This window comes from Mobula hypostoma, chromosome 30, assembly GCF_963921235.1.
Source record: "Mobula hypostoma chromosome 30, sMobHyp1.1, whole genome shotgun sequence".
Lineage (NCBI taxonomy): Eukaryota > Metazoa > Chordata > Chondrichthyes > Myliobatiformes > Myliobatidae > Mobula > Mobula hypostoma.
This window is the reverse complement of record NC_086126.1, coordinates 14,077,901-14,087,734: the sequence shown is the minus strand read 5'-3', so window position 1 is coordinate 14,087,734 and position 9,834 is coordinate 14,077,901. Positions and strand designations below refer to the sequence as shown.

The 9,834-nt window shown below is 54.4% G+C and overlaps 1 protein-coding gene across 1 annotated transcript in view; it reads right to left on the bottom strand.

The window, feature by feature from the left end:
* LOC134339615 (potassium channel subfamily K member 4-like) overlaps positions 1 to 9,223 on the bottom strand; it is a 53,964-nt gene extending 44,741 nt beyond the window's left edge. Inside the window, exons 1-2 of the mRNA XM_063036286.1 lie at positions 8,918 to 9,223; positions 1,047 to 1,227 (exon numbers count right to left, since the gene is read on the bottom strand). The gene's annotated coding sequence lies outside the window, so the exon portion shown is untranslated. The remainder of the gene's footprint in view (positions 1 to 1,046; positions 1,228 to 8,917) is intronic.
* Positions 9,224 to 9,834: the final 611 nt, after the last annotated feature.

Genomic DNA, 9,834 nt, shown 5'->3' with positions numbered 1-9,834 from the left:
ACCAGAGGTGCTACCCCTCCCTGACACCCCATACCCCCTCCCACACCAGCGGACCGCTCTGCCCCGGTTAAGAATGCTTACGGGGCATTGAGTTCAAAAGTTAGGAGGTTACGTTGCAACTTTATAAAACTCTGGAGTATTGCGTCCATTTCTGGTCGCCCCACGACAGGAAGGACGTTGAGGCTTTGGAGAGGGTGCAGAGGAGGTTCACCAGGATGCTCCCTGGTTTAGAGGGGGTGTCCCACCAGGAGAGGCTGGATAAACTTGGGCTGTTTTCTCTGGAACGCCGGAGGCTGAGGGGAGCTCTGATAGAGGTTTATAAATGATAAGATTATGAGAGTGGACAGCGAGTATCTGTTTCCCAGGGTTGAAATGCCTAATACCAGAGGGTATGCATTGAAGGTGAGAGGGGGGATGTGAGGGGCAAATTTTTTACTCGGAGAGTCGTGGATGCCTGGTGTGGTGGTACAGGCAGAGACTTTTAAGAGACGTTTGGATAGGCAGATGGACGTGAGGAAAATGGAGGGATGTGGACATGGTGTAGGTAGGAGGGATTAGTGCCACACACATCAAAGTTGCTGGTGAACGCAGCAGGCCAGGCAGCATCTCTAGGAAGAGGTGCAGTCGACGCTTCGGGCCGAGACCCTTCGTCAGGACTAACTGAAGGAAGAGCTAGTAAGAGATTTGAAAGTGGGAGGGGGAGATCCAAAATGATAGGAGAAGACAGGAGGGGGAGGGATGGAGCCAAGAGCTGGACAGGTGATTGGCAAAAGGGATATGAGAGGATCATGGGACAGGAGGTCCGGGGAGAAAGACAAGGGGGGGGGGCAACCCAGAGGATGGTCAAGGGGTTTAGTCAGAGGGACAGAGGGAGAAAAAGAATGTGTGTATATAAATAAATAACGGATGGGGTACGAGGGGCAGGTGGGGCATTAGCGGAAGTTAGAGAAGTCAATGTTCATGCCATCAGGTTGGAGGCTACCCAGACGGAATATAAGGTTGTAAACGCCTGAGCTGGTAAATTGGTTTATTGCCGTCACACTTACCAACGTGCGGTGGAAAACTACGGCTCTGCCTCAATGCTTTGCCCTGTGCGCTCTACAACTCTCGCCCCCGGTATAAATCCGTTATATCTTCACAGTCGGTCTTCTTTTGCAGACCGGTCGCTTGCCAGTCCGTGTCTGTCTGCAGTTTTCCACTGAATCTATTGCAGTTCTTTGTGAATGCCTGCAAGAGAATGGATCTCAGGGTTAGTATATGGTGACACGTAATTTCTTTGATTATGAATTTGGGGCGGCTCAGTAGCGCAGTGGTTGGCACAACGCTTAACATGCCGGCGACCCGGGTTCGATTCCCGGCGCTGCCTGTCAGGAGTTCGTACGTTCTCCCGGTGACCGCTGGGGTTTCCCCCGGGTGCTCCGGTTTCCTCCCACAGTCCAAAGACGGTGCTAGGTTAATGGGTCATTGTGAATTGTCCCGTGATTGGGCTGGGGTTAAATTGGGGGTCGCTTTGCGATGTGGCTCGAAGGGACAATAGGGCCGACTCTCCGCTGCGTCTCAATAAACAACCGAACAAACTCGGTCTTGCACGTTATCCGTGATTGCGTCAGTGCGTTGCGGAGGTGCGAGGTAAAACGGTAACAGAATGCGGAATAAAGTGTAACCGTTACAGAGAAAGGACAGACAATAAGGTCCAAGGGCCGCAACAAGGGTAGATTGTGAGGCCAAGAATCTATCTTATCATACCAGTAGTCTGAGAACAGTAGGTAGGAGCTGTCCTTGAGCCTGGTGGGATGTGCTTTCAGGGTTTTGTGTTGTCTGCCCAATGGGAGAGGGGGAGAAGAGTGAATTATCCTTTGCAACTTCTCCATCCCCCCTCTGCTTTCCACAGGGATCGCTCCCTCTGTGATTCCCTTGTCCATTCGTCCCTCCCCACTAATCTCCCCTCCCGGCACTCATCCCTGCAGTCAGCCAAAGTGCTACACCTGCCCATTCACCTCCTCCCTCGCCTCAGATGAGGCCACCCTCCGGGTGGAGGAGCCAACACCCTGTATTCCATCTGGGCAGCCTCCAACCTGATGGCATGAACATCGATTTCTCCTTCCGGTAAACTAACTTTCCCCCTTCTTCTATTCCCCACTCTGGCCTCTTACCTTTTCTCACCTGCCTATCACTCCCCCCAGGTCCCCTCCTCCTTCCCTTTCTCCTCTGGTCCACTCTCCTCTCCTATCAGATTCCTCCCTCTCCAGCCCTTGACCTTTCCCACCCACCTGGGTCCACCCATCTCCATCCATCCAGCCTCCTTCCACTCCCTCCCACCTTTTTATTCTGGCATCTTCCCCCTTCCTTCTCAGTCCTGAAGAAGGATCTCGGCCCGAAACGTCGACTGTTTCTTCATCTCCACAGACGTTGCCCGGCCTGCTGAGTTCCGCCAGCGTTCTGTGCGTGTCGCTTTTGGATCTCCAGCGTCTGCAGACTCTCTCGTGTCCATGGGACGAGAGACTGTCCGAAGAGCGTGGGGATCGTCAGCGGCGCTGGCCGGCGGCGAGAGGGGAGGCCGGTCCCCGAGATGAGCTGAGCCGCGGTCCACACACCCTCCGCGGTCACGGGCGGAGCAGCGGCCGCGCCAAGCCGTGAAGCAGGACGCTTTCTACGGTCTATCGATTTAAGATTGGTGAGGGTCTACAGGGAAATGTCCTTAGCCCTATGGTTGTCCAGAGCAGGACCCTGTTGTGAGCTGGAGGCTCCTCGTGCAAGGACTTGGCCATGTAAGCATCTGCCTTCCACTGACAATAGTTCCCCAGTCTGATCAGATGGGCTCACAATCTACTTCACGAATATCGTGCGCCTTGTTGTCTGCCCGCACCACACTCTCTCTGTCGCTGGTACACATTATTCTGCATTGTTACTGTTCTACCTCCTTCTACCTTAATCTGTGTGCAATGCGTTACTTCTTTATGACTCTGTGGCGATTTGGCATGACGTCTAAAACTTCGACAAGCTCCTACAGGTGTGTATTGACCAGCCTGGTATGGAAACACCAATACCCTTGAATGGAAAATGCTACAAAAGCCCGCCCAGCCATTGAGCACGTCTACATGAAACGCTGTCGTAGGGAAGCAGCGTCCGTCATCAGGGACCCCCACCACCCAGGACGTGCTCTCTTCTCACTGCTGCCATCAGAAAGGAGGTACAGGAACCTCAGGACTCGCTCCACCAGGTTCAGGAACAGTTATTACCCCTCAATCATCAGGAAGGAGATACAAGAGCCTCAGGGCTCACACCACCAGGTTCAGGAACAGTTACCACCCCTCAACCATCAGGCTCCTGAACATAACTACACTCAGTTAAGATGCTGGAGATGCTCAGCAGGTCAGGCAGCATCTGTGGAAGGGAGTAAACAGTCGAGGCCTCATCAGGACTGGAAAGAAGAAGGGGAGAATGGGAATGGTGATGGGTGGATCCAGGTGATGGGGAGGGGGTGAAGCCCAGAGCTGCGGAGGTAATTGGTGAAAGGGATAAAGGGCTGGAGAAGGGGGAATTTGATATGAGAGGGTAGAAGATCACGGAAGAAAGGTAAAGAAGAGGAGTACCAGAGGGAGATAATGGGCAGGGAAGGAGATGAGGTGAGAGAGGGAGATACACTACACTCATTTGCCCATCCAGTTCCCACAACCAATGATCTCAGTTTAAGGACTCTTTATCTCATGTTCTCATTATTTATTGCTATTTATTTATATTTGTATTTGCACAGTTTGTTGTCTTCTGCACTCTGGTTGATCTTTCATCGATCCTGTTTACAGTTACCATTCTATAGATTTGCTGAGTACGCCCGCAGGAACATATATGTGCTCTGATAATGACATTTACTTTGGAATAATGCTTTTCACAGTATCTCGGTACAAGTCACGATAATAAACCAATTCCAATGTTGACAATTTCTTCACAGTCTGGTACGGCATTTCGAATGCGCAGGAACACAGGAAGCACAGAGCTGTGGACTCTGCCTAGGATATCACGGGCATATTCCAAAAGACCACAAGATCTAGCAGCAGAATTAGATCATATGGCTTGGACCATTCGGCCCATCGAGCCTGCTCTGCCATTTCATCCTGGCCGATCCATTTTCTCTCTCAGTCCCCGATCTCCTGCCTTCTCCCCAAATCCCCTTCACCAATCAAGAATCTATCAACCTCTGCCTGAAATGTACGTAAAGACTCGGCCTCCAGAGCTGTCTGTGGCAATGAATTCCACAGATTCACCACCCTCTGGCTAAAGGAATTCCTCCTCATCTCTGTTCTAAAAGGACACCCCTCTATTTTAAGACTGTGTCCTCTGGTCTTTGACTCTCCCACCAGAGGAAATATCCTCTCCACATCCATTCTATCGAAGCCTTTCACCATTCGATAGGTTTCAATGTGGTTACCTCTCATTTCTCTGAATTCCAGTGAATACAGGCCCAGAGCCATCAAACGCTCTTCATACGACAAGCCATTCAATCCTGGAATCATATTTGTGAACCTCCTTTGAACCCTCTCCAGTTTCAGCATATCCTTTCCAAGAAAAGGGGCCCCAAACTAATGACAATACTCCAAGTGAGGCCTCACCAGTGCTTTATAAAGCCTCAACATGACATCCTTGCTTTTATATTCCAGTCCTCTTGAAATGAATGCGAACATCGCATTCGCCTTCCTCACCACAGACTCAACCTGCAAGTTAACCTTCTTAAAGACTTCTTTTAGTTGCCTTCTCTTGGTTTTTAAAAGCTTCCCAATCCTCTTAACTTCCCAATATTTTTAGCTCTATTATATGCCCTCTCTTTTGGCTTTGACTTCTCTTGGTAGCCACGGTTGTGTCATCTTTCCTTTAGAATACTCCTTCCTCTTTGGGATGTGTATATCCTGTGCCTTCCGAGTTGCTCCCAGAAATTCCAGCCATTGCTGCTCTGCCGTCATCCCTGCCAGTGTTCTTTTCCAGTCAGTTCTGGCCAACTCCCCTTTCATGCCTCTGTAATTCCCTTTATTTCACTGTAGTACAGATACATTAAACTTTAGCTTCTCCTTCTCAAATTTCTGGCTGAATTTGATCATATTATGATCACTTGCTCATAGGGGTTATTGTAATCAATTCTAATACAACACCCAATCCAGAATAACCGATCCTGTAGTGGGCTCAACTACGAGCTGCTCTAAAAAGCCATCTCGTAGTCACTCCAGAAATTCCCCCTCCTGAAATCCAGCACCAACCCGATTTCCCCAATCTACCTGCATACTGACACTCACAACACGCTGGAGGAACTCAGCAGGTCGGGCAGCATCTGTGGATCAGTCAACGTTTCGGGCCAAACATTGACTCATCGTTTCCACGGATGCTGCCCGACCTGCTGAGTTCCTCCAGCGTGTTGTGAGTGTTGCTTTGACCCCAATATCTGCAAAGTATTTTGTGTTTACCTGCATTCTGAAATCCCCCATAACTATTGTAACATTGTCCTTTTGGCATGCATTTTCTACCCCTTGTTGTAATTTGTAGGCCACGTTTTTACTACTGTTTGGGGAGTCTATATACAATTCTCAACCTTTAGTTCCATCCACAATAATTCAACATCTTCCAACCCTATGTCAACTCTTTCTAATGATTTGATTTCATTTTTACCAACAGAGCAATGACTTTCTGCCTTTCAATACAACCACATTAAGCTCCCAGCTATAATCTTCTTTCAGCCACGATTTAGTGATACCTACAACATCATACCTGCCAATCTGCAACTGTGCTACAAGTTCATCGACCTCATTCCGTGTACTGTGCGCATTCAAATTCCACACCTTCTGTCCTGTATTAACCCTTTTCAATTTTGCCCGCCTTTGACGATGTTCCTTGCCACCTCACAGCGCCAGAGAACCCCGGTTCGATCCCAGGCTCCGTCGCTCTGCGTGTGTGCATGCGTGGTTTCCTCCACACATTCCAACAGCATGCGGGGTCGGTGGGTTAATTGCCCGCCCAGTCTGTGGGTGAAGCCGGCTGGTGGCCTAGTGGCACCGGCGCCAGACTTCGGAGCGAAGGTTCCCGAGTTCGAATCCAGCCGGCTCCCTGGCGCGCTTTCCATCCACTCGGGGTTAAGGGCTTTCTTCTTCTCCTGTGGGTGAAAGGTGGAATCTGGGGGAGGGGAGGGGAATGTAGAGTGGACAAGTTCTACCAGCCTCCCGGTTACTGACTCTGTCTGCACTTCACACTGCCTTGGGAAAGCAGCCAGGATAATCAAAGACCCCACCCACCCTGGAATATTCTCTCTCCTCTTCACCTCCCCCCCACCCCAAAATCGGGGAGAAGATACAAAAGCTTGAAAGGCACGTCCCACCAGTCCCAACAGTTTCTACCCCGCTGTTATATCCATTAAATAGATCCTTAATACGATGAGATGGATTCAACTTCACAGTCTTTCTCTTAGACCATAATAGGGTCACAATTAGGCCATTCGGCCCATCAAGACTGCTCCGCCATTTCATCATGGCTGATCCATTTTCCCTCTCAGCCCCCCAATTTCCTGCCTTCTCCCCGTATCCCTTCACGCCCCGACCAATCAAGACTCTATCAACCTCTGCCTTAAATATACATACAGACTTGGCCTCCACAGCCACCTGCGGCAATGAATTCCACAGATTCTCCACCCTCAGGCTAAAGAAATTCCCCCTCGTCTCCGTTGTAAAACTGTGCCGGGAGCTACGTCCTCCCCCACCAAGGGGAACGTCCTCTCCTCGCCCACTCTACTGAGGGCAAGAGGACATCTGCAGACGCTGCAAATCCAAAGCAACACGCACAAAATGCTGGGGGAACTCAGCGGGCCAGGCAGCGTCCATGGGGGAGAAAAGAGTACAGTCGACATTTCAGGCCGAGACCCTTCGGCAGGACAGAGCAGGAAGGGGGCAGTCGCCAGAATAAAAAGGCCGAGGCGAGCTGGGAGGTGACGGGTGAAGCCAGGTGGGTGGGAAAGGTCAGGGGCTGGAGAGGAAGGAATCTGATAGGAGAGGAGAAAGGGAAGGAGGAGGGGACCCAGGGGGGGAGTGATGGAACGACAAGTTGGAGCAGGAATGTTTAGATCAGGAAATTCTTGGATAGGAACATGGATAATAGAAAAACGAGAGAGAGAAGTGTCAGATTGATCTCAAAAGGCCGGCACAATATTGTGGGCCGAAGGGACTGTACTACACTGTAGTTCTGTGCTCGAAGTCAAAGTCCCAGCATTGATACATTGACCCCCTGCTGTTTGCTATTCACCACTCTGCGCTCCATCCACTCTGGATGCCCCTCGGCCCGCTGAGCATTTCCATTCGGTTCTGGTTGGTGGAATTTTTTTCAGCTGTTGTGGGGAGGGGAGGCAGCTGCAGGGAAGAGTGGGGAGGAGAGGGTCTGGGTGGGGAGGGTAGTGGGAGACTGGGTGGGTGTGTAAGGGTGCGGGGGGTGGGAGAGTCTGCAGGTGGGTAGAGTCGGGGAGATCAGGTTGTTGAGTGTGTGAGGGAGGGGAGGGGGAGACAGACTGGAGGGAGGGGTAGGGAAGGGATAGACCAGAGGGAGGGGTGGGGATGGGACAGACGGGAGGGAGGGGTGGGGGGGACAGACCGGAGGGGAGGGGTGGGGAGGGGACAGACTGGAGGGAGGGGTGTGGGGGACAGACCGGAGCGGAGGGGTGGGGGGACAGACTGGAGTGGAGGGGTGGGGGTCCAGAGGGAGGGGTGGGGGGACAGACTGGAGTGGAGGGGTGGGGAGACAGACTGGAGGGAGGGGTAGGGGGAGAGCAGATGGATGGATGGGTAAGGGACAGACCAGAGGGTGGAGAAGGGACAGAACAGAGGGAGGGGTGGGGGAGATCGGAGGAAGGGATGGGGAAGGGTCAGACAGGAGGGGAGGGGTGAGGGGAGAGCAGATAGATGGATCGGTAAGGGACAGACCAGTGAGAGGGGTGGGGAGATCGGAGGAAGGGGTGGGGAAGGGACAGACCAGAGGGAGGGGTAGGGGGAGACTGGATGGAGGGGTGGGGGAGATCAGAGAAAGGGGTGGGGAAGGGGCAGACCAGAGGGAAGGGTGGGGGAGATCGGAGGAAGGGGTGGGGAAGCGACAGACGAGAGGGAGGGGTGGGGGAGACTAGAGGGAGAGGTGGGGAAGGGACAGACCAGAGGGAGGGGTGGTGGGAGACTAGAGGGAGGGGTGGGGAAGGGACAGACCGAAGGGAGGGGTGGGGGAGATCGGAGGAGGGTTGGGGAGGGGACAGACCGGAAGGGTGGGGGGTGACTAGAGGGAGGGGTGGGGGAGATCGGAGGAAGGGGTGGGGAAGGGACAGACTGTAAGGGTGGGGGTAGACTAGAGGGAGGGGTGGGGAAGGGACAGACTGGAGGTAGGGGTGGTGGGAGACTAGAGGGAGGGGTGGGGAAGGGACAGACCAGAGGGTTGGGGAAGGGACAGACCGGAAGGGTGGGGGGAGACTAGAGGGAGGGGTGGGGGAGATCGGAGGAAGGGGTGGGGAAGGGTCAGACCGGAGGGAGGGGTAGTGGGAGACTAGAGGGAGGGGTGGGGAAGGGACAGCCCAGAGGGAGGGGTGGGGGAGATCGGAGGAAGGGTTAGGGAAGGGACAGATCGGTGGGGTGGGGTGGGGGGGGAGACAGACTGGAGGGAAGACAGACCGGAGGGAGGGGTGGGGAAAGGACAGATCGGTGGGGTGGGGTGGGGGGGGGAGACAGACCGGAGGGAGGGGTGGGGAAGGGACAGACCGGAGGAAGGGGTGGGGAAGGGACAGATCGGTGGGGTGGGGTGGGGGGGGAGACAAACCGGAGGGAGGGGTGGGGAAGGGACAGACCGGAGGGGTGGGGAAATCCGTGCATACACAAGTCCTGCCGCCAGACAATCACACGATGAGAGAGGGACTCACTCAGACTCGGAGCGCCTGGCGTGCGTTCCCCGGAGAGCAGCGGGGATCGGGGCCGCCCCGCCCGGAGCCGGAGCCTCTGTAGCGGGAGCGAGTGCGTCCGCAGCGCCGGGGGAGGAGGCGGGGATGGAGCTACTGTACCTGTAGGAGGGGGTCCGCGGCGCCGCAGTCTCTGTCTGACCCGGTTCCTACCCCCGCCCCTCTCCCTCCTCCTATCGCCCTCTTTCTGTCTCTCTCTTCTTTCTGTCTGTCTCTTTCTCTCATTCATTCCCCTCTTTCTATCTCTCTCCTCCTATCTTTCCCTCTTTCTGTATTTCTTTCTCTCTGTCCCAATCTCCCTCCCTCTGACTCTCCACATCCCCTTTCTTCGGTATCCTCCCTTTCTCTCCGTTTCTCTGTCTCCTAAATACGTCCATCCCCTCTCTTCTCTCTATCTCTCCCCACCTCTCCCTCCCTCTCTCTCCCTCCCCCTCTCTCCCTCCCCTCTCTCCCTCCCTCTCCCCCTTCCCCTCTCTCTCCCTCCCCCTCTCTCCCCCTCTCTCCCCCTCTCTCCCCCTCTCCCCCTCTCCCTGCCTCTCCCCCTCTCTCTCCCTCCCCCACTCTCCCTTCCCCGTCTCTCCCTCCCTCTCTCCCCCTCCCCCCTCTCCCCCTCTCCCCCTCTCCCTGCCTCTCCCCCTCTCTCCCCCCTCTCTCCCCCTCCCCTCTCTCTCCCTCCCTCTCCCACCTCTCTCCCCGTCTCCCCCTCTCTCCCCGTCTCTCCCCCCTCCCCCTCTCCCCCCTCTCTCCCCACCTCTCTCCCCCTCTCCCACCCCTCTCCCCCTCTCCCTCTCTCCCACCCCTCTCCCCCTCTCCCTCTCTCCCACCCCTCTCCCCCTCTCCCCCTCTCCCCCCTCTCCACCTCTCTCCCCGTCTCCCACCCC